This window comes from Tamandua tetradactyla, chromosome 6 (genome assembly GCF_023851605.1).
Source record: "Tamandua tetradactyla isolate mTamTet1 chromosome 6, mTamTet1.pri, whole genome shotgun sequence".
Classification (NCBI taxonomy): domain Eukaryota; kingdom Metazoa; phylum Chordata; class Mammalia; order Pilosa; family Myrmecophagidae; genus Tamandua; species Tamandua tetradactyla.
Window position 1 is genome coordinate 109482737 of NC_135332.1, and position 22725 is coordinate 109505461.

At 37.8% G+C, this 22725-nt stretch overlaps 2 protein-coding genes and 1 non-coding gene across 6 annotated transcripts in view; 1 reads left to right on the forward strand and 2 right to left on the reverse strand.

Annotated features, from left to right (window-relative positions):
• Positions 1-22725, reverse strand: part of LOC143688686 (uncharacterized) — a 237425-nt gene that overhangs the window by 60925 nt on the left and 153775 nt on the right. The gene's annotated exons all lie outside the window — the stretch shown is intronic.
• On the reverse strand, positions 18456-18562 carry LOC143689202 (U6 spliceosomal RNA). The gene has a single exon (XR_013178663.1). It is a non-coding gene; the product is annotated as a U6 spliceosomal RNA (small nuclear RNA).
• The window catches only part of DNAJC5B (DnaJ heat shock protein family (Hsp40) member C5 beta), a 133008-nt gene continuing 130408 nt past the window's right edge, over positions 20126-22725 (forward strand). For 3 of the 4 annotated variants that reach the window (XM_077166898.1, XM_077166896.1, XM_077166897.1), the window contains exon 1: positions 20126-20363. The gene's annotated coding sequence lies outside the window, so the exon portion shown is untranslated. The remainder of the gene's footprint in view (positions 20364-22725) is intronic. The other variant, XM_077166895.1, reaches the window with a different exon arrangement.

Below are 22725 nucleotides of genomic sequence, written 5' to 3' on the forward strand. Positions count from 1 at the left end.
TCAGGTATTGTTTCAATGTAAACCCCATTGGTCTTTAAGGGAAAGGAGCTATTTAGTGAGAAAGAAAATTGCATTAGAATTCTGAGTGGCCGCATCTTTCTTTTTATTTTTCCCTAATCACAATTCAATCTTATCCCTTCCTGCCCCACCCCCACCCTGAGTTCACATTGTGCTGCTGTAAGAAGGCAGGCATTCAAAGGAAAACCAGTGTTGTCTGTAATTCACAAGGGATATCAGGGACTGAATCTGTCTGGTGAGGAAGGTTTTATTATTGCTCTGTGTATTTGTCCTCCTTTGTCCTCCCTCTAGTGAGATTAAGCTTGACTATGCAACTTGCTTTGGCCAATGAACTGTGAGCTGAGACTTAAAATATGCTTGTGTGACTTGGTTTGGGCTTTTGCATTTCTGCCCTCTGCTAAAAAAAAAAAAAAAAAGAGCCCTCTCCTTCAGCCTCTGGAATGAGAGAAAGAAGCAGACCTGAAACTAACCTGAAGGCTGGAGCAGAAGCATTGCAGGCAATCTCAACCCATGAGCTAGAGATACTTGTTCTTATAAGTCACTGAGATTTGGGGGTTGTTTATTACACAGCATTATTGTAACAAAAGCTGACTCGTGTAGGAATTAGTTCTAAAAAAGATGGTGCTGCTGTAATAAAAACTTAAAATATGTGTCACTGGCCTAGAGGTTGAACACCAGGCAGCAAGAAACTGTTATTGAAGACTGGAAAAAATGATAAACCTTATTATGTAATATCAAATCTTTGGTAAAACTGTCACTTGTGATAATTTGAAGATAGAAAATATATCTAATGAATTTATGACTTTAGGTGAAGAGGTTTCAAGATAGATTGTTACAACTAGCATGAGTTGGTTGCTGCATTTTATAAGGTCTTTCAAGGAAGAAAGAAGTACCAAAAAGAATTGGCCTACTTGCAAATAGGCCTGAAAAAAAAAATACTGACTTCAGAAATTCCTGGACTTGCAGGTTGGAAAAATAGATCTGTTGCTCATTCTTAAATAAAAAATATATATACTGAGAAATGCTTTGGGCTACAAAGGCTGGTTAAAATGTTAATTAAAACCCAGCATCAGGGCAAAGATCAATTAAAAATCATCATACCCTATGTTAAAACTTTTTAATGCGTTAAGGGAGCATCAGTAAATTATTTTAGCTGGACAAAACAGTTCATAAAAAGTAAATAAGCACCTAGCTCCACAAAGTGTGGATAAGCTCAAAATACCTTTAATTAAGTCTAGGGAGAGGGGAAGCACAAAATTAAAAATTATTGTGGATATGGCTATTGTCTCCGGAACTAACTGGAGTCACAAAAAATGTGAACAGAAAAATCAGGCAGGAAGGACAGAGTTCTCATATACCCCTGTTCCCAGACACAATTTTCCTTATTATCAAAACTTTCCAATAGTGTGGTATTTTTGTTACGATTGGTGGAACAATAGTATTATAATGATATAATTAACTATAGCTCATTATTTACATTAGGGTTCCACTTTGTGTTGAAAAATAAAATTTAGTAGGCCCAACATGGAGGCGCTTGTGCTAAGTCCTTTAACAGCAAAACCAAATTCTAAATAAGTTCCTATTCCCTTAAATGTCTGGCTCACCTAGAAAACAGAATTTAAATCAACCAATCAGCTATGGCTAACTAGCTAAATTCCTCATTGCTAAGCAACCGCCCGCACTAACGATATTAGGAAATGTAATTAAACTGCTTTAACCAAAGAAGGTTTCCTTCCAATGTCCTCCCTTTTTCTGTCTATAAAAGCCGGTGGCTCTCTTTTGTTCAATGGGGTTCCTCTCTACCTTGCAGTGACTGTAATCATCTCAATCCATGAATTGATTCAATAAAACTCTCTGCGATCTAACCAAATTTTGCTCAAGTTTTTATTTTGCCAGGGTTGTATAGTTCTATTCATGCAACATACGTATAACCTAAAATTAATCTTTATAGCCCACTTTCAAGTACACAATTCATTGGTGTTAATTACATTCACAAAGTTGTTCTTCCATTCATCACCATCCATTACCAAAACTCTTCCATGATCCCAAACAGAAACTCTGTGCCAATTAAGCATTAACTCCCTATTCCCTAACTCCATCCCTGGCCCTGTTCAACTGTGCTCTAATATTTGCTCATTTTTTGAGCCATAAGCTTGTAAATCTTTTTTTTTAATTTATTTTTTATTGTCAAGCCAAAACTACATATAACGTGAACATTCTTTACAAACATTCTGTACATGGTGTAAAATCAATGGCTCACAGTATCAGCACACAGTAGTATATTCATCACCATGATCATTTTTTAGAACATTTGCATCACTCCAGAAAACAAAATAAAAAGAAAGAAAAATTCATACATACCATACCCCTTACCCTCTCATTGACCACTAGTATTTCTATCTACTCAATATATTTTAAACTTTGTTCCCCCTATTTTTTTCCTATTCTCCTTACCACTCCCTTTCACTGTTCACTAATATTTCAATCTACTCAATTTATTTTAACATTTGTTCCTCCTATTATTTATTTTTAATCCATATTTTTTACTTATCTGTCAATATCATAGATAAAAGATGCATCAGACATAAGATTTTCACAATCACATAGTCACATTGCAAAAGCTATATCAATATATATTCATCTTCAAGAAACATGGCCACTGGAACACAGCTCTACAGTTTCAGGCACTTCCTTCTAACCTTTCTAATACACCTTAAACTAAAAAGGGGTTATCTATAAAATGTGTAGGAATAACCTCCAGGATAACCTCTCGACTCTGTTTGAAATCTCTCAGCCACAGACACTTTATTTTGTCTCATTTCTCTCTCCCCCTTTTCAGTCGAGAAGTGTTTTCTCAATCCCTTGATGCTGAGTCCCAGCTCATTCTAGGATTTCTGTCCCACATTGCCAAGGAGGTTTACACCCCTGGGAATCATGTCCCTCGTAGAGAGGGGGAGGGCTATGAGTTTGCTTGCCCTGTTGGCTGAGAGAGAGAGATCTTAGGCCTAATTTTAAGTAGGCTTAGTCTATCCTTTGCAGGGATAAGTTTCATAGGACAAATCCCAAGATTGAGGGCTCAGCCTATTGATCTGGTTGTCCCCACACTGCTTGAGAGAATACCAGGAATTCTTCAAATGGGGAAGTTTAATTTTCCCCCTTTCTCGCCATTCCCCCAAGGGGACTTTGCAAATACTTCTTTATTCACTGTTCAAATCAATCATCTATCTTTCCTTATGGTTTCATTTGTGCCCCCAGCCCTCCTTCTATCATCCTCACATTCAGCTTCATTAAGTATACTAACATTATTATGCTACAATTAGGTTATATTGTGCTATTCATTTCTGAATTTTTACAATCAGTCCTGTTGCACAATCTGTTTCCCTTCAGCTCCAATCACCCAAAATCTACCCTATTTCTATCTCCTGATAGTCTCTGTTCTTAATTGAAATTCTCTGAGTTCATTCATTAATTTTAGTTCATATCAGTAAGACCATACAGTAGTTGTCCTTTTGTTTCTGGCTAACCTCATTCAGCATAATGTCCTGAAGGTCCATCCATGTTGTTACATGCTTCATGACTTTATTCTGTCTTACAGTTGCATAATATTTCATCGTATGTATATACCACAGCTTGTTTAGCTACTCATCTGTTGATGGACATTTGGGCTGTTTCCATCTCTTGGCAATTGTAAATAATGCTGCTATAAACATTGGTGTGCAAATGTTCATTTGTGTTCCTGCCCTCATGTTCTCTGAATAGATATTCAGCAATGGTATTGCCAGATCATATGGCAATTCTATACTTAACTTCCTGAGGAACCGCCAAACTGCCTTTCACAGTGGTTGTACCATTTTACATTCCCACCAATAGTGGATAAGTGTGCCTCTTTCTTCACATTCTCTCCAACACTTGTCATTTTCTGTTTTATTGAAAATGGAATTCTGGTGAGCCTGAGATGATATCTCGTTATGGTTTTGATTTGCATTTCCCTAATAGCCAGGGAAGTTGAGCATTTTTTCATGTGCCTTTTAGCCATTTGTATTTCCTCTTCTAAGAAGTGTCTGTTCATGTCTTTTGCCCATCTTATAATTGGGTTGTTTGTCTTTTTGTTGTTGAGTTGAACAATCTCTTTATACATTCTGGATACTAGACCCTTACTGATATATCATTTCCAAATATTGTCTCCCATTGTGTAGGCTGTCTTTTTACTTTCTTGACAAAGTTCTTTGAAGCACAAAAGTGTTTAACTTTGAGGAGTTCCCATTTATCTATTTCTTTCTTCAATGCTCATGCTTTGGGTGTAAGATCTAGGAAATTGCCTCCTATTATAAGTTTTATAAAATATTTCCCTACATTTTCTTCTAAAAGTTTTATGGTCTTAGATATAATGTTTAGGTCTTTGATCCATTTTGAGTTAATTTTTGTATAGGGTGTGAGATATGGATCCTCTTTCATTCTTTTGCATGTGGATAGCCAGTTCTCCAAGCACCATTTATTGTACAGACTGTTCTGTCCCAGGTGAGTTGGCTTGACTGCCTTATCAAAGATCAATTGTCCATACATGAGAGGGTCTATATCTGAACATTCTGTTTGAGTACATTGGTCAGTACATGTATCTTTATGCCAGCACCATGCCGTTTTGACCACTGTACATAAGTTTGCAACTCTTAAGATGAATATAAGCAGAATTAAAATTCTTTTTATAAAAATTACTTGAATCTGCCAACAACAGCCTAATTAATAATATTTATTTTACTCTGCTAAAAACTGTATATATTTAATTCCACAGTGAATAATATTTGATACAATAAAATACCAATAGAATAAAATAATTCTGACTTATTCATGGAGTTTGTTTTATGGGCATTGACCCATGTTCAATGACTCCAAACTACTTTAACAGGTTTTACTTGTTTTTTAAAAAAGACATTTTAAAAAAGACATTTATTTTTCATTTTTCCTGGCATTAACTGGGGACAATCTCACCACAATTCTACTTTACAAAACAAGGAAGGAACACTCTATTTGATGTTCATGTGAAATATAATTACCCACTTTTCTTCCTTTACAAGATGTACTCCATAGACAAGATGACAAGCCAAGAAATACATAATACACTGCCTGTCATTATTAACAAGCACACTCTTTTGAAATAATTTCGCAATAACACATTCAAAATATCCTTTTTTTTTTTTTATTATTTTATGAACATTATAGCACCTCAACAAGGATTGCCTGTTTCAAATCAAAGAGTAAATAGAAATTTATTGAGTAAATGAATTTATCAGGTATAATAAATAAGTATTGCAAATTGCAAATTGTAACATGTACAAAGTTTCTATTCTATCTACACTGCTCAGGGTGGTTACACTGGCAGCTCAAGGTCCAGAATTATGGAGAGAGGTGGGCTCTCAGCTTGCCTCCCTCCCTCCCCCTCCTCAAAATATCACTCACCCTTCAAGGCTCTTCACAAAAGCCACCTGAATGAATTCCTTCTTGAGTTTCTCTAGTAGATATGATTTCTTCTTCCTTCAATCCATCTAGTAGCTGGTTTGTCTTATAATGATAAAAATCACATTGACTTTTGTTTGAGAATTTCCAAAGTGCTTCTGTCATGCTAAGCTCTCTATATTCAGCATCTCATTTATTCATTGCAGCACTTCTACGAAGCAGGTATCGTTATTTCTACTTCATAGATGAAGAAACTGGGCAAGGATGAGAACTCAGGATTTAACTAAAAAAAAAAAGGTAGTCTCAACACATATACAATACTGCTTTAATACTTGATTTGCATTTGAGTTGTGTGCATGTGTTTGTCTTCCTGCTCTGCTGGGGAGTTCCTTCCAGGTGGGTACCATTATGTGATCATTTCTGTGTCACTTTCTACCTATCACAGCATCTTACTAGTAAGTAGCCAATAAACACCACATTTCCTATATTCAAAAAAAGCTACCCCTTCCTCCACATTGAACTGTCTCTTAAATTGGAACATGTTCAACTGAGGTTTTCATTTACACGGTAGTCTTTTTCTTCTGTCTTTTTATAAAAAACTTTTATTAGCCCTTTGGTGTCTCCTAATAAATGCAATTTTAGAATCAAGGAATAAGAATTCGAAACAAAAAGAAAAGATCAGGTCACTGTGTAAACAAGTTCTTTAAATTTTATAATGCTCTGGAAGTATTAAGCAGAGGAAGAATCCAGATAGGAATTCATTTGAAAATGAAAGGGAAGGTAATTAGAGGTAGTTTAGTAGAAAAAAGTATGTTTTGAGGTCAGGGGTTTCAGAAGAACATTCAGGTCATAGTAAGACCTCATGAGGAGGGGAAAACTGCTGAACACTTACATCTTTGTGATCACAAAACCAAGAGCAGGCAGGAACATGGCTGGTGGGTGAACAGAAGGAGCTCAGGGCCCACCTGACACTGACTACACAGCCTCCATTCCCATATGTCCTGGCAACTTATAGGAATGGCAATATAAGAGGAAAATCACATTGGGTCTGGGACTAAGAGAGGTTTTGCATTTTTCTAAAGTAGAATGAGAATGTGTTTATGCTGAGAAGAGAGAGCCAGCTGAGACAGACAGTGGTAGAAAATAAAGGGGATAACTGAAGGAGACACTTCCCTCAAGTAGCAATTGAAGGGGACTCAGGGCACAAAGGGAGGTATCAGCACTGGTCTAGAGAATGGATGCCTATTCTAAAGGGTTGAATGAATGAGCTCAGAGTGGGTGCAAATGTGGTACGATTTACAGTAATATGGGGTAGGAGGTGGGAGAGATAAAACAATGGTTTCTGAGTTCTTTGCAAAGGAGATAAGGCTCACTTCTAAGAGTGAGAGGGCAACAGGTAAGAAAGAATGCTTCAGGAGATAAAGTTTAAAATAACTACAGTGGACAATGGAAGAGCTGCCTTGGGTTGAAGACGTAATTGAGGTTTGTGCGGGTTTGAAACTGTCCTGTACTCAAGAAAAGCCATGCTCTTTAATCCTCATTCAATATTGCTGGGTGGGATCTTTATGATTGTTTCCATGGACATGTGACCTACCCAAGTGTGGGGGTAACTTTTGATTAGATGGTTTCCATGGAGGTGTGTCTCCAACCATTCAAGGCAGGGTTGCTTACTGGAGCCCTTTAAGAGGGACCATTTTGGAAAAAAGCACAGAGCCCACACAGCCAGAGATCTTAGGAGATTCAGAAGGAAAACACCCCCAAGGAAGCCTTATGAAATAAGAAGAGAAAGCTAGCAGACGTCATTGTGAGCCTTTCCAGTTGGCAGGGGTGTTCTGGACCCATCAGCCTTTCTTGAATCATGGTATCTTTCCCTGGATGCCTTAGTTTGGACATGATTTCATGGCCTTAGAATTGTTAACTTGCAACTTAATAAAGTCTCCTTTTTAAAATCATTCTGTTTCTGGTATGTTGTATTCCGGCAGCTTTAACAAACTAAAACAATCTGCAAGGGGTTATAAGTCTGCAAGGCATTATGAATTTCTTCAGCAGTGATAACTATTTGGGGTAAAGAAAGAGGTAGAGAGTCACACTGATCTAGAGCTCAGCTATTTTTGGAAGAGTTCAAGACCAAGACATCTAAGGTGTTCCTTTGGGAGATGGTGATTGATAGGATTGTGGCATCCTCAGCCATAGAATGACTGGAGGAAAATGGTATGGTCTGTGGAATGTAGGAATGTTTCAAAGAGCAGTTTAATAGGAGTGAGGAAATGTTGGGTTTGGAAGGACAGGAAGATAGAGTCATAGAGCAACTGGCATTAACAAATTTAGAAATGATGCTAACAAGACCCCACAGATGTGAATGGAGAAGCAAAGTTGAGTTGAAGGACTCTGAAGTTAAGGAAGATGGAATTATTGGATGGAATTGACCATAAGAAAACTAAGCTACCTGTGTCAATGGCAGGCATTAGGGCATCAGGGTGTTGAGGATGGCTTTACCTTAATTCCTAAAAATGTTTGATTGAAATATAACGTAATATACCTTTATCTTAACCATATCACTATTATATGTGTGATATTATTATACACTCTTTCAAAGCAAATGGAGTATAGATTGCAAATTAATGGATTTCCTAATTGTATTTTATAACGTTAACAATAAGATTTTTATTTGATTAGAATGATTAACAATAAACTCTAACCCAACTGTGCCTAGACATTCCTTTTTATCTCTCAGTCTCATCTTCACTTGTCAAAGAAGTATCCATCATTCCACTCACCCCAGATGCCTTCAACTTCATGAAGCTTTTCCTGATTGCTATATCTAAATGTCACTTCTCTCTCAATTTATCACAGCAGTTTGATGGTAACTTTTTAAAATTATCCTTATCCCCTGCTTTCTGCTATGCTCTATACTGTTCTAGGGCAATGCCTTTGTTCCATTCATTCTCCATAACACCTGGCAGAGTGCTTTGCACAGAGTAGGTTCGCAATAAATATTCGTGGAAGTGAATGAATTATGAAGTGAAAACCCCAGTTTTACAGAGGAGGTAAACATCTTTTCCTATAACAAAGGCACTGACATGTTTTTGCTAATGCACCCAATATATAATTTACAAAATTTCAACTGACTGAGGACCAGTTCCTTTGCAAAAATTCAACTACAGGTATGCAGCCTCTTACTTTGGATTATTTGAAGCAAATTTTGCCTTTAAGTTCTTGTTAACAGAAAGAGTCAATACTAAAAGCTTTTGTTCAGACCGTTCACTGTCTCTTGTTTATTTGTACTCCTCCCAGAAGCTCTAGTCCAGTTTTTAAACCAAAACATATTAACTTTCTCTGATGTAGGGGAAGGTGTAAATGACACAGCTTGTTCTAGGATGATTCAGTCTGTGAGAAGACAGCACAACCTTTGGAATCAGACAGTCCTCAGATTCAATCTTGGCTGCAGTCCTCACAGCTATGGACCTCAAAGTCAAATTTTAATTTCTTTGAACTCTGTCCACATGGGTTAAATGGCAATCAATATTAATACACTTACTTCACAGGAGAGTGGTGAGGACAGTATAATGCATGTAAAGTACATAATTCTCAAAGTTCAAATAAGGGTATATCCCCCAAATCCTGAGAGGTAATTCTGTCTTGTTTTGTCATGGTGTGAGAAGTAGAACAATTTCTATGTCTGAGAAGTTGTTTTTGTGAGAGAGTCAGACCAATATCACTTTCTGTCTTTGGGAATGTAAGTCTTCTTGGTGTGGTTTATGTTTGTTTTAAAGTCTTTACAAAAGAGGTGATAATCATGTCCAAATGGAATCACAAAATTGTACTACAAAGCCAAATATAAATACATATTTTTAATTTCCTTAAACGTTTGGGTTATTGGCCCCATATATACAACTTACTATTCTTCAAAGAGTCACAGAACAAAGGGATCTCCTTACAAGATCTCAGCCAAGAAGGCCCTTAGATTTAAATTATGATACAGGGTAGAATGTCTCTGTTAATGACTTGAGTGTTAGGTTTCTTAGATCTGTGATCACTTATTATTTCAACCTTTCAAAGCCAACAATTTTAAAACATTCAACTCAAACTACTTTTATTGGACAGGAACTGTTTTATTGCTGCTTGACTGACATTTTCTTTTAATAATGTCATTAGCACTATTTAAAATGGATTGCATTAAGGTGTGCAGTGCTGCCTTTGTTTCAGGAAAAAATTTTATGAATATATGGGGTGGATTTCCTACAAACAAACATTTGTCATATATATATATGTGTGTGTGTGTGTGTGTGATTCTATAGGCATGCTTACGTTTCTATTAAGTATAAGTAATTTGGTTTGGAAAAAGGCCTGGATTTAGGTTTACTTTTCAGGATTACATTGAAATTCTCATTTCATCCTTTAAAAGAGAATCATATTTCAGAGTCACTATGAATAATTAAAACCTCTGGTACATAAAGTTCATATCCCTTATTCACTTGGTAGATTTAATACCTGGTAACTGGTGGAGTGCTAACACATTGTTCAATAGGTCACTGAAATCAAATTAACAGAGGCATCTGACTAGTTAGACCTGAATGGTCTTCATCAACATCCTCAAATATAAAAGGCACAATATGAAGGAAATGTAACCTTAGAGAGTCCTAAAAGGATAGACATAAACATAAGCATTTTAGTGGGAGTGTACAAACTATTTGTGAAAAAATTCCTTTTAAAAACAAAAACAAAATTCCTGATTACATGTATTCTTTTCTGAGTCCAAAATAAGTCATTGGGGTCCAAAACTGTATTTCCTAGTGAGGTAGGTTAGATAGGGAAGGAGGGAGGGAGAAGAGACCCTAAAACCCATAACAAAAAGTTTCCTTTGGCGTGTGCAGACCTACTTAGGCCCTGCACACCTAGCCCTCACTCAGGTCAGCACCTGAAAAGAACCAATGAAAAATGCATCTTACCAATCCCTTATTAATATAGCCAGATGGGGAAGGGCTCCTCCAAGTGCTTATAATGCAAAGATTCTGAGCTCAGAGAGCTTCTCCTCCGTTGGAAAACACCCATGCTCACTCCCTTCATGGGTGTACTTATGCTATGCATTAAAGTTTTGAGCTGTACACACTGGCTAAACTTTGGATTCTTTGGCTGTATTCACTGGCTAGTCTTGGAGTTCTTTCCTGCTGCTGAGTCAAGAACCTTCACAGCTGCAGCCACTGGTCAAGGTCTTAACTTCTCCGGGAATTCCTGGGGCTCTCCAGTATGCAGCCAAGAATTCCCAGAGCTCTGTGGCATCTGACAGAGAATTCCTGGGGCTCATTGGCATTGAGCTTCTTAAATTATGTATTATTTGGCTGTACACAGTGACTAGTCCTTGAATTCTTTCCTGTGACTGAGTCAAGAACCCTCACAGTGCCAGCCCTTGCTTGAGGTCTCGATTTCTCTGAGAATTCCCAGGGCTTTCAGGCTTCATTAGAACTTTGGTTATGTCTTTATAATCTTCCTTGACTTGGGAACCTGGTGCAATAGTTTTCAAAGTCTCATCAGACCTTGTAGCCTCCACCATGACTACCTAGGAGCTTGTTAATCTCCAGTATCAGAAACTTGAGAGATGGGGCTAGCAATATGCATTTTAACAAGCCCTCAGGCACTCTGATATTGAGAACCTTTGGTTTACAGAACCTTTGGTCTACAGCAATTTTGAGAACCTTTGGTCTACAGCAATTGTTCTCAGACATTAATGTACATTCGAATCCTCTGGAGTACTTGCTCAAACCAGAATCCCAAATCTAGCCCCAAAGATTCAGGAAGCAGTAAATCTAGAGTTTAATGGGACTCTGCATTAATTTAAAACAACAACAAAAAACTAGAAGATTCTGAGATAGGTGATCTGTGGACATAGTTTGAGAAATTCTGGCTTAGAGTGGAATTAAAGTATTGACAAAATTCAGGTGCTATTCTCCACAAAATCCCTATTCACAGTTGAGCAAAAACCTTTGAACTCTGACTGCTAAATATATATAACTTTAATTTATTCTAAAGAATAACTGCACATGCAGGCTTCCCTGAACCCCTGCCCACGGGGACCCTGGCAATTATCTGTTCCAAGTGACTCAGCCCCAATCTATTTTGCAGATTTGTGGTATTTCATTACAGAAGCACCTGCTGGAGGAGAAGGAACAGTAGTAATACATACCTACATAGAATGTAGAGCATTAAGTAAATGTTCAACCAAGCTAAACCTAAATGAGGATCTAATTTCTTTTTTTTCCAGAGATAACACCTAGAGGAAGCACACTTCTGGGAGAGGGGATTTAGTCCTTGCATAGCCTGCCATGGGAATACCTCATGTAAGCTAAGCAACCTTTAAAGCAAGTTTTAGGAATTATTTATTTAATCTGTGTACATTAATAAAAAATTAATAAAAGTAGGGAAATTGTTGGCTGGTTTTATGTTTCTTCTAATGAATCTAGGCCTTCTTTGTAGGTCTTTCCACTTTGTGTGGTAGGAGGAATATAGTAGTAAATATTTTTGGAAACCAAATAAATAAAAATAAAGATGCATGCTGTATATTGTTCTCACACTACGCTGTTTAGTTAGTCATGACGTAAAAATCTATTAATATGATATTTATGGTGTAACTGAGAACAAACCAATGCTCATGCATTATATTTACAAGTATATTCATTTTAACATTTTTGTATTTTCTATTTAGATTTTTTAATTGCAAAAGTAATAATGCTTATAAAAGAAGTCGAACAATGCAGAAATATATATGAATATAAATGTCCCATACCTTCCTTCAGTTTCACACCCTAAGTATAAATATTTCAAACAACTTTTTCTTAATTCAAGAATAATACATGCAATTTCAAAATATTTAGAAAACACAGAAAAGCAAAATAAGTGAATTACACAGTTTCCCTTCCTGATATAAACATTGTTAATATTTTGGTGTATGTCTCATTTTTTTCTCAGTAGATGCATTTATTTAAAATGATATGAGAATTGAAAGCAGGGACTTGAACAGATATTTATACACCAGTATTCATAGCAGCATTAGTCACAATAGCCAAAGCAACCCAAGTGTGCATCAGCAGATGAATGGATAAGCCAAAATGTGGTATATACATACAATGGAATATTATTTGGCTATAGAAAGGAAAGAAGTTTGATACATGCTATAACATGAAGACATCATGTTGAGTGAAAAAAGCCAAACATGAGGGATAGAATTAGATGATTTCACTAATATGAAATAACTATAACATGCAAATTTGTACAGACAGAAAGGATACCAGGGGCAGCAGGAGGGGGAATGAGGAGTCAATGGGGACAGTTTCTGTTTGGGGTGATGGAAACATTTTGGTGATGGTAGCACAGCATTGTAAATGTGACCCATACTGCTGAGACTTGAAAGTTGTTAAAATGGGAAAGTGTATGTTGTGTACATGTTACCAAAATAAAAATTAAAGGGAAAAAAAAGATAGGTACTTTCGGGGATTGAATTCTATCCTCCACAAAAGCCACAGGGAGCTGCCAGAAGCTGGAAGTCAATGGAACCAGGAAGAGAAAGAAGACCCTGCCATATGCATTGCCGTATGTTGGAAAAGCCAAGGAACACCAAAGATTATTGGCCAGCCAGGAGATACTAACCCTGGTAGGAAACAAACCTTTAGCCTCTGAATCTGTGAGCCAATAAATTCTTGTGGAAGAGCCAATCCCTTGTATGGTATCTGTTTTAGCAGCTGGGAAACTAAAACAAGTACTTTTTGGCAACTTATCTTTCTGCTCAATAATATCATGTGACTATTCTTTTACATCATCAAAATGGAAAATCTTTTATTTCTTGAAGTGTGATACAGAATATGTGTCATACACAGTTACAGTATGAGATGATTTTTTGTGTTTCATGAACATATTTTAAAAATATCTAATGTTTTACATATTTTCATTTGTGAGCAAGTGAAAAAATATAACTAGTACATAGGACATTTTTGCAGAGAGCATTGCTTGGAACAAAACTAAAGAAGAAAGTGCTTGAAAAGGGTCAACTTTAAGAATAAAGTGTGAATTACACTTAGTTACACTGATGAATATTTGAATAATTGCTTGGAATTGATCAGTCATACTCAACCCTATCAGACCCAATGCTCACTTTTAATGATAATTTTTTTATTGTGAAAAATATATATATACAGAAAAACAATAAATTTCAGAGTACATTGCAACAATTAGTTGTAAAACAGATTTCAGAGTCTGGTATCGGTTATAATTCCACAATTTTAGATTTTTATTTCTAGGTGTTCTAAGGTACTGGAGACTAAAAGATATATCAATATACTGATTCAGTCCTCATATTCATTTGTTAAACTCGAGCTTCTCTGTATAACTCCTCGATCACCTTCTTTTAAACTTTTTTTTTATTAGTATAACATACATACAAAGCAAAGAAACAAAAAAGCAATAGTTTCCAAAGCATTCTTGAACAAGTAGTTATAGGACAGATCCCAGAGTTTGGCATGGGCTACCATACAATCTTCTCATATTTTTCCTTATTGCTGCTCCAGAATATAGGAGGTTAGAGGGCTTAAAATTTTTTTTATCGTGACAATGGACTTTTTTTGTGTGTGTGAAAAACAACATACATATAAAAAAGCTATAAATTTCAAAGCACAGCTTCACAATTAGTTGTAGAACATATTTCAGAGTTTGACATGGGTTACAATTTCACAATTTTAGGTTTTTACTTCTAGCTGCTCTGAAATACTGGAGACTAAAAGAGATATCAATTTAATGATTCGGCATTCATATTCACTTGTTAAATGCTATCTTCTCTGTATAATTCCACCATTACCTTTGATCTTTCCATCCCTCTCTTTAGGAGTGTTTGGGCTATGGCAATTCTAAATTTCTCATATTGAAAGGGTCTATCACTAATGCGGGGTAGGGAGTTGGAACTATCTGATGTTCTAGAGAGGCTGAGCTAGGTTTCAGGGCTTATCTGGACCAGGGACCCATCTGGAGGTTGTAGGTTTCTGGAAAGTTACTCTAGTGTGTGGAACCGTTGTAGAATCTTATATATTGCCCTAGGTGTTCTTTAGGATTGGCTGGAATGGTCCTGGTTGGAGGTTGGAAGGATATGATAGATAACAAGGTCTAACTGACGCTTGCATAAGAGTAACCTCCAGAGTAGCCTCTCGACTCTATTTGAACTCTCTCTGCCACTGATACTTTATTAATTACACTTCTTTTCCCCCTTTCGGACAGGATGGAGTAGTTGATTCCATGGTGCCAGGTCTGGATTCATTCCTGGGAGACATCTCCCACGTTGCCAGGGAGACTTTCACCCCTGGATGTCATGTCTCATGTAGGGGGGTGGGCAATGATTTCACTTGCAGAGTTGGGCTTAGAGAGGCTGAAGCCACATCTGAGCAACAAAAGAGTAACTCTTAGGCATGCTTACAGTAGTCTAAGCTTTTCTGCTACCTACAAAAAAAATGGTGAATTGACCCATTAATTAGGATATAGTGTCCTTCTTTGTCTCTTATAATGTCTTTACATTTAAAGTCTATTTTATCCGATATTAGTATACCTACTCCTGCTTCCTTTTGGTTACAACCTGCATAGAAAATCTTTTTCCATCCTTTCACTTTCAATCTATTTGCATCCTTCTGTCAAAGATGAGTCTCTCGTAAGCAGCATATAGCTGGATTATGTTTCTCAATCCATTCTGCCAATCTGTATCTTTTAATTGGTGTTTAGCCTGTTAATATTCAGTTTTTACTAAAAAGGCATTTCTTGATTCCATCACCTTATCTTTTTAATTTTATTTGTCAGATCTATATACTCTTTTCTCTCTTTCTCTTTGTATTTTTAAATTACCTTTAGTGGTGCTCTTCAATTCTGTGCCCTCCTCCAGACCTCCTTCGCCTGTCTTTTTTTTTTTTCAGCTGGTAGAACTCCTTTTAGTATTTTTTGTAGGGCTGGTCTCTTGTTGACAAATTCTCTCAGGACTTATTTGTCTGTGAAAACTTTAATCTCCCCCTCAATTTTGAAGGACAGTTTTGCTGGGTACAGAATTCTTGGCTGGAAGTCTTTCTCTTTCAGGATCTTGAATATATCATACCACTGCCTTTCTGCCTCCTGGGTGATAGTTGAGTAGTCTGAACTCAGTCTTGTTTGGTTTTCCTTGTAGTAGTACATTGATTTTCTCTTGCCACTTTCAGGATTTTCTGCTTTTCTTCAACATTTGACAGACTGATTAGTATGTGCCTCGGCAAAGGCCTATTTGGATTTATTCTGTTTGGAGTTCATTGGGCTTCTTTGACTTGTATATTTATGTTCTTTATGAGGATTGGGAAGTTTTCCCCCATTATATCCTCAACTACTCTTCCTAGCCCTTTACTCCTCTCTTCTCCTTCTGGGACACCAATGATTCTTACACTTGTGCACTTTGTTTTGTCTATCATTTCCCTGAATTCCAATTCAATTTTTTTCACCTTTTTTTGCATTTGCTGTTCTGAGTCTTCGAAGTCAATTATCCTGTCCTCTATATCACTTATTCTTTCTTCTGTCTCTTCATATCTGGCGTTGTATGCCTCTAGTACGTTTTTTATTTGGCTACAGAATATTTAATCTCTGTGATATCTGCTATTTTCTATTTATTCTTTCAAATTCCTCTTTATGTTCTTCTATTGTCTTCTTGATCTCCTTTATGTCATTTGCTATCCCATTTATTTTATTAAATAGAGTTGTATGGAATTCTTTGAATAGTTGTTCCAATGTCTGTGTCTCCTTTGGTGTTTTGATTTGATCATTAGGCAGGGCTATATCTGTCTGCATTGTCATATGCTTAGTGATCTTCTATGGTCTTTGTGGCATGTAAATATCTTGATTGATTTACTTTGGGAGTTTCTTTCTTTCAGTAGTCTAAGGCCTTGTGTTTGCAGGATGGTTGTACAGCAGGTAGCAGGGCACAGGGTGGAGTACTCAGTATGGTGATTTGTTCCAGGAAAGGTATGGACGCAGGTTAGGGATGTTATGCTGATGCTTGTGAATGTGGGCGCACAGTGGCCAGGGAAGATGTAGCTGTGCAGGTACACTGGTCTGGGGGGCGTAACCCTGGTGTGCCCTTGTGTAAGGCATGGAGCCCTTTGTGCGCATACATAGAGCTGTGGCAGCAGGTCGGCATTTTGCCTTCGTGGACTGGGAGCAGATGTGACCTGGCTGTGTATATCGTCACTGTCTCAGACCTGGGAAGTGAGGCTGAGGGCTGTGTCCATGCGCAGTTCTAGGTTCCCAAAGCTGAATGACATGATTGGGGGCCCACGCACATGCGCGGGCCGGGGAGTGCTGTGAACGTATGCACTGAGCTCAGGGAGGGCGAGATGTGGCTGTATGACACGATGGGGTGGGGGGGCAGAGGTAGCCTAGATATGGAGGTTAGTGCCACAACCTTTATGCGCTGGCAACAGCCTACAGGGAACAGAGAAGGGAGGTGGTGCTTGGGAGGGGTGTAGGAGAGGTGGGTTGGGCCGCACTTGGGATGGGGGTACGTGTACTAGGGCCGGGTGGATGGGGGCACCTGGAGCACAGGGAAAGAGTAGGTGACAGGGTTCAGGTGTGTGGGGTGTGGGGTGAGTCGCCGGTCACGGGACTGTGCCGGAGAGGGTAGTGCTCTCAAGGAACACGGCCTAGCTTATTTCCTGGTCCCGCATTCCCGTCCATGCAGTCCCATGGGCTCTACAGCTCCCAGCCTCCACCCCAGGCTCCAGCTTTCTTCCTTTCACTTCCTAGGCCTCTGCAACCAGGGCTGCTGCATGTGGTGCAGAAGGCTCTCCCAGGTCAGCCATGCTCCCAAATCACTGCCTCTGTTGCCCTCCTGTCTCTTCTCTAACTTTTCCATGGAGCAGGGCTAATCTCGAGCTACTCTAGTCAGCCATCTTCCCCCATTATATCAATGATAATTTTTTAACTCCCCCATTCAATCCTGAAATTATATTTATAGATGCCTACCTATGTACATAATCTAATAAAAATAAATAAAATGCCCTGACCTGGATAAAAAGTAGAAATAAAAGAAAATAACTTACATGAAATAACAAGCATTTCAGTGCGTTAAATGCTTGGGCTGGACTAAACTGGATGACATAATGAAGTAGTCAGGTTTTGGTGTATGTAAAGCTGCAAGTGCAGACTGATAACAGGTGTGATTACTGATAACCAAATACCAGTATGTTTTACTGCTAACCAAATATACCATAGTCTGGCCATTTGTGATGTGATATTTCAAAATTACGAACAACTTTTGTTAAAGTTCTTAACAAAATAAAGTATGATTTTCCCTATGTACAGAGAAGTTACATTTTAGGAAATATTGATATATATTACAGCTGTGCAAAAAAGTGTTGTGTTTATCTGTCAAATAGATTTAGGTCTGGCTCAGAAAATGATGAATAGGTTTCTCAGCTATGTGAATTCTCTGTGACACATTTAAAGTCATTTGGAACAACCGATCAGTTCTTGGTTGTATGGGATCATGCCTCACATTGCAGAATAACCTCTCTGGTTCCTGATCATCAAAGCCCCAATAATTTCAACAACCAAAAAACTCCCAATAATTTCAACAACTGAAAACAGTAAAAAATTTCTAAAGTGCTTCCTAGGCAGTTGTATAGTTCCTGAGAACCAATGGTGAAAATTGTAGAGAGGACCAGTGTGGATTTTGATAGGCTGTTTGTGTATACAGCTGTGTTCCTTTGACTTTTGGAAGCTGGTGATGATTTAGTATGGTCCTTTGGAATAAAACCTGTGTTTCCTTTCCTTTATAGACCTTTCATAGCTCAATAATTAAAAAGGAGATTTTTAATGTAGAGAGGTGAAGTTTGTGATGAGAATAAAGAATATTGTGATTTGATTAAATCAGTCCTATATTTTCTGCTAGGTATAAAGGCCAATGTAACACATAAATAACATCAGTTGGTTTTTACATATTATGCAAAAATATGAAACAATTCACGAATTTGTGTGTCATCTTTGTGCAGGGCTCATGCTAATCTTCTGTGTATCATTCCAATTCTAGTACATGTGTCGCCGAAGTGAGCACAAAAAATTACCTTTAAATACAATTATTTCAGTAAGACTTGTGAATTAATTTAAAGAAAAATATTAAGTGAATATTAATGCAGGTGTCTGTATTCTGAAAGTGACTCATGAATGACCAAAGTTTGGGAAATCCTGCTGACCTACAATGTTATTTCCATGAGTTGAGCATAATCTATTTAATTGCTTTTCTAATGTTGGACTTCGGACTTTGGTTGGTTTTCTATTATAAGGAATGCTTCAAAGAACATTCATGTAGCTAAATACTTGTTCATATCCATTATGGTTCCCTGGAGAATTCATAGATGTGGAATTGTTGGTAGAATGGCAATAAATAAATTTATTTAAAGTTTGAAATAACTGCTCATTAACCATTTCTCTTAAGTTTTTATGAAGACATTTAGGAGGTTAGTAAAGTGGAATTTATGACCCATGGGAATAAATTCTTTTTTGTTTCTCAAAGGGTTGCTTAAAGCACTTGGCTTCAAGTGTGTTCTGGGGCCAAATGACAAGTCCCCCTGCCTTAGGGAAGCCCTGGAGTGGGGACAATGCTTGCATAGAAGATATGCTCCTTCATGGTAGTCTTTCCATTTCATTTGCTTTGTGATCTTGTGTAAGTCACAACCTCTCTAAGCTATAATTTTCTCATCCATACAATTGTACTAAAAATGATACACTATTTACCTCACCAAATTCTGAAGATTAAATGAAATGATTTCTGTGAAAATGACTTGTAAGTGCTAAAACACAATATAAAATGCTAATTGTTATAAAAAGAGAGATTCTGAAAACACAATTCTGTGGCTTCACAGATACAAGTGGTCTCATGCAATGTAGATAATTTTTTAGTACCAGATGGTAGCGGAGTCTAAAAAAAGTGAAGGGTATGGAAGAGAAAAGAATTTCGTTGAGAATCTATTTCTTTACAGATTGTCCCTTTCTGGCTTCCTCTTCAACAAACACTGGACCTGATACGGCATCATAATCAATTTTATTCTAGGCTTTTATGTGTGCTTTGTTGCTTATCTTCAAATCTCAGTGAAAATGTCAGTTACTCATAAGTCATATTACTTGTTAATCTAGAATTGGCCTGGTGGGGGATTTCTATGCCTGGTTTTGGGCTAGAGCCAGCTATTCCTGGCACTTATAAGTGGCTGGAAAATTGATGATGCTTACTGAGACCTGGTTCTCTTTCTATGATGGAAATTATCCAAATGGTCTCTCGTCACGGGAAGATTCAAATAAATTACATCAGAAAAGCTGCCTACCAGAAAACCAGATGTTGACAAAATCCAAAGAGTAGAACAGCGCAGAAATGCAGAGTGATTGGAAGGCAGCGTGTGAAGCACTTAGAGCACTTGGGTTCTAGATTTATCTTTGTGCCTTAACCGTACAGGGCCTCAATTTCCTCATCTGTATAATGAAAGAGTTAAAACTAGAATCTAGTCATTAGATGATTTCCAATGTTAAGTTTCCATAATTGTGTGAGTTGGTTTGTGACATGCAAGGGCATTCTTCATTGAGATCGCTATGAGGGTTTTGAGTAAGAAACTAAATAGAAACTGAGGGTCATCCTTATTGACCTTCTGTCATGGGGGGGCAAGAAACATTGCCCCTAGAGGGTCTCAGCTGGGCCTTCTAGAGAAGCAAGTGTTCTACATTGTGATGTCACAATATCCAGCAGCTGGTTTAGCCTCTACTCCTTAGAAGGAGAAGATAGCAGGAGGTTCAGCTATTGATATACCAGAGGTGGGACACTACCAGAAGGAGATCGAAGGAAACAGCCAGTTATGCTATATATTCAGGTATGTGACATTTGCTAAGTTCAGAACAGAAATTGTTGACGTCTAAAGGAAAAGGCAAGGAGGACTTCGTGACTCAGTTTCCAGGCTTAAGAATAACAGTATAAGCACCAAATTGGTCAGGAAAATGCTCAGAGTGAGCAGAAGAAAGGTTAAAGGTAGGACCTCCAGAGGCAGCGTTGGGATGTGTCCCCAGCAGCCAGGCTCATGGTCCTGAAGCTGCAACAGACGGACATTTCCAAGCCTATTAGCCTCTAAGTAGGGAGAAGTCCCCAGCCTCTGGGAAAGAGCAAACAGCACAGGTAACTCAAAACGTTGGTGCCAAATTACTTTCTAAAGTAATCCACATTTGTTATGTGGTGTAATTTATTCTTCTCTTTGGGTGTTTTTCTTTTAATAGCTTCTCCCAGAATGACAGAGAAGAATAAACTAGACAAAATAAGTTAACTGAAAGCAGTATTTTAATAGAAGTTAGTACAAAAAAAAAATAAACAAAAGTAATAAAAGGAAGAGGAAAATGTGTTATGGGTCAGCAACCGGGCTTGAAAATCTAGTCTTGAGATTTCAAGGCTGAAAAGGTGAAAAGCCACCCTTTATAAACAGTGAGAGAGAAGAGCCTTATGGTTGAGAAGTAAAACAGCAGTTTAGCTGGAATCATCCACCTCTCCACCTCCTCCAAGGGACTTCTGCCAATGAAATCATCTCTCGGGATGCGGGAGTTCTGTTTTCTTTACCTTGCCTTGGGGTTTTGGCTTCTTATGTATTTATTTCTTCCTGGAGTCTTGCGCCCTGGGAGGCTCAGAGTGATGGCAAATAGCTGTTCTGTTTACTGCGATGGCGGAGAATGGGGCAGGTGCCAGGCCCTGACTCATCTCCACTTGGACTCCCTCTGGGTGTCAGCACACTGTGACCCCAGAGCCTGAGTACAGGACAGCACAGGCAGGCATGCTGAGATTTGCCAACAAGAGCAGGGGTTTCCTCAGTGGAGGTGGCAGCCAATGCTCTGACAGGTGTATTAGCTGTCCATAGTGGATCCCAGCAGCAAACAGATAAACAGACAAGGGGGGTTGGAGAGAGACTGAATTTCTAGCCACAATACACATTTGAAATGCCTTTTGTCCTCCAATATATCATGAATAAATATAACACAGCAATAAGGCCAATACTTTAATACTCTATAAGAGTTAGTAATCCCTCAAAGTATGTAAATCAAGCAAGGGTTCCCGATAAAAGTAAAATGTACTTGCACATTAATTTACAGCACACATTCAGCTTCCATTTTGAGAGGTCACTGTGATTTTCATAATCAGATTATGATCTAGTCTCTTTCTTAGGTCCTTAAAAATTGAAACCTCATTGGTCAAATTTTTAGACTTAGTTCATCTGATGGTCATTGGATACTCAATTAACCTAAAATAATATTCATAAACACAGAATTTCCTAACTCATCTGTGTTTACATTTATTGACTATAATGTTCTCTGCTGGTTGTATCAGTCACAAATCACAGAATTTGAGAGTTGGGGTCGGGGGGCAGGATTAAAGGATCATCCATTCCAAAGAGACCTCATCTGCAGAAGAGGAAACCCGCATAGAAAGAATAGCTGTTTTGGCTAAGGTCATAGAGTTAGTTAGTGCTAGTTTGAGGGTTAAAACTGAAGTTCTCTCACTCAGCCTGGTGGTCTCTTCACTACTCTGTGTCCCTAATTCATGTTGAATGGATTTATTGATTCATATTTGAACTCCTTTAATTTCCAAATTAGAATATTCTAATATGAGTAATACTCATTTTATTACCTTGGTGTGGTTACTGGTAAATGCAGGTACTCTGTATAAATTACACTATTCACCAAAGCCCTCCTAGCCTGTACAGTGCCAAACAAAATAAGTTTTGGGCCAGGTCAATAAAATACCCAAGACCTCACTGAAAAGTCCAAGATAACAACAAAAATAAATCAAGAGAAACTGACAGGCTACTGTGCTTTGAGGCCTGATTGTAAGTAATCCCGTAAAAAACACACACACACAAATATACAATTAACAAGCTTTGTGTTTATAATAATTATATAGTCTTCCCTGTGGTCCTGCTTTAGTTTAAGTAGATAACACTTGTGGTGTGTGTGCATGCTTATACTTTGTAATATTATATGCACACTTCATGAATGAACATAAGTAGACAGTTCATCTGGCCAGTGTGGGGCTGTTACACCTATCTGCAATAATTGGCCATACCTTATTACCTAACATATCTCCTAACATAAACCTTCCCTGAATTCATCTCATGAATTAATATTTTATTTGGAATTTTCTTGATCATAGGAACAGGCTTAGATTCGTCCAGGGTTTGTTTCACACAGAGCTGTGTA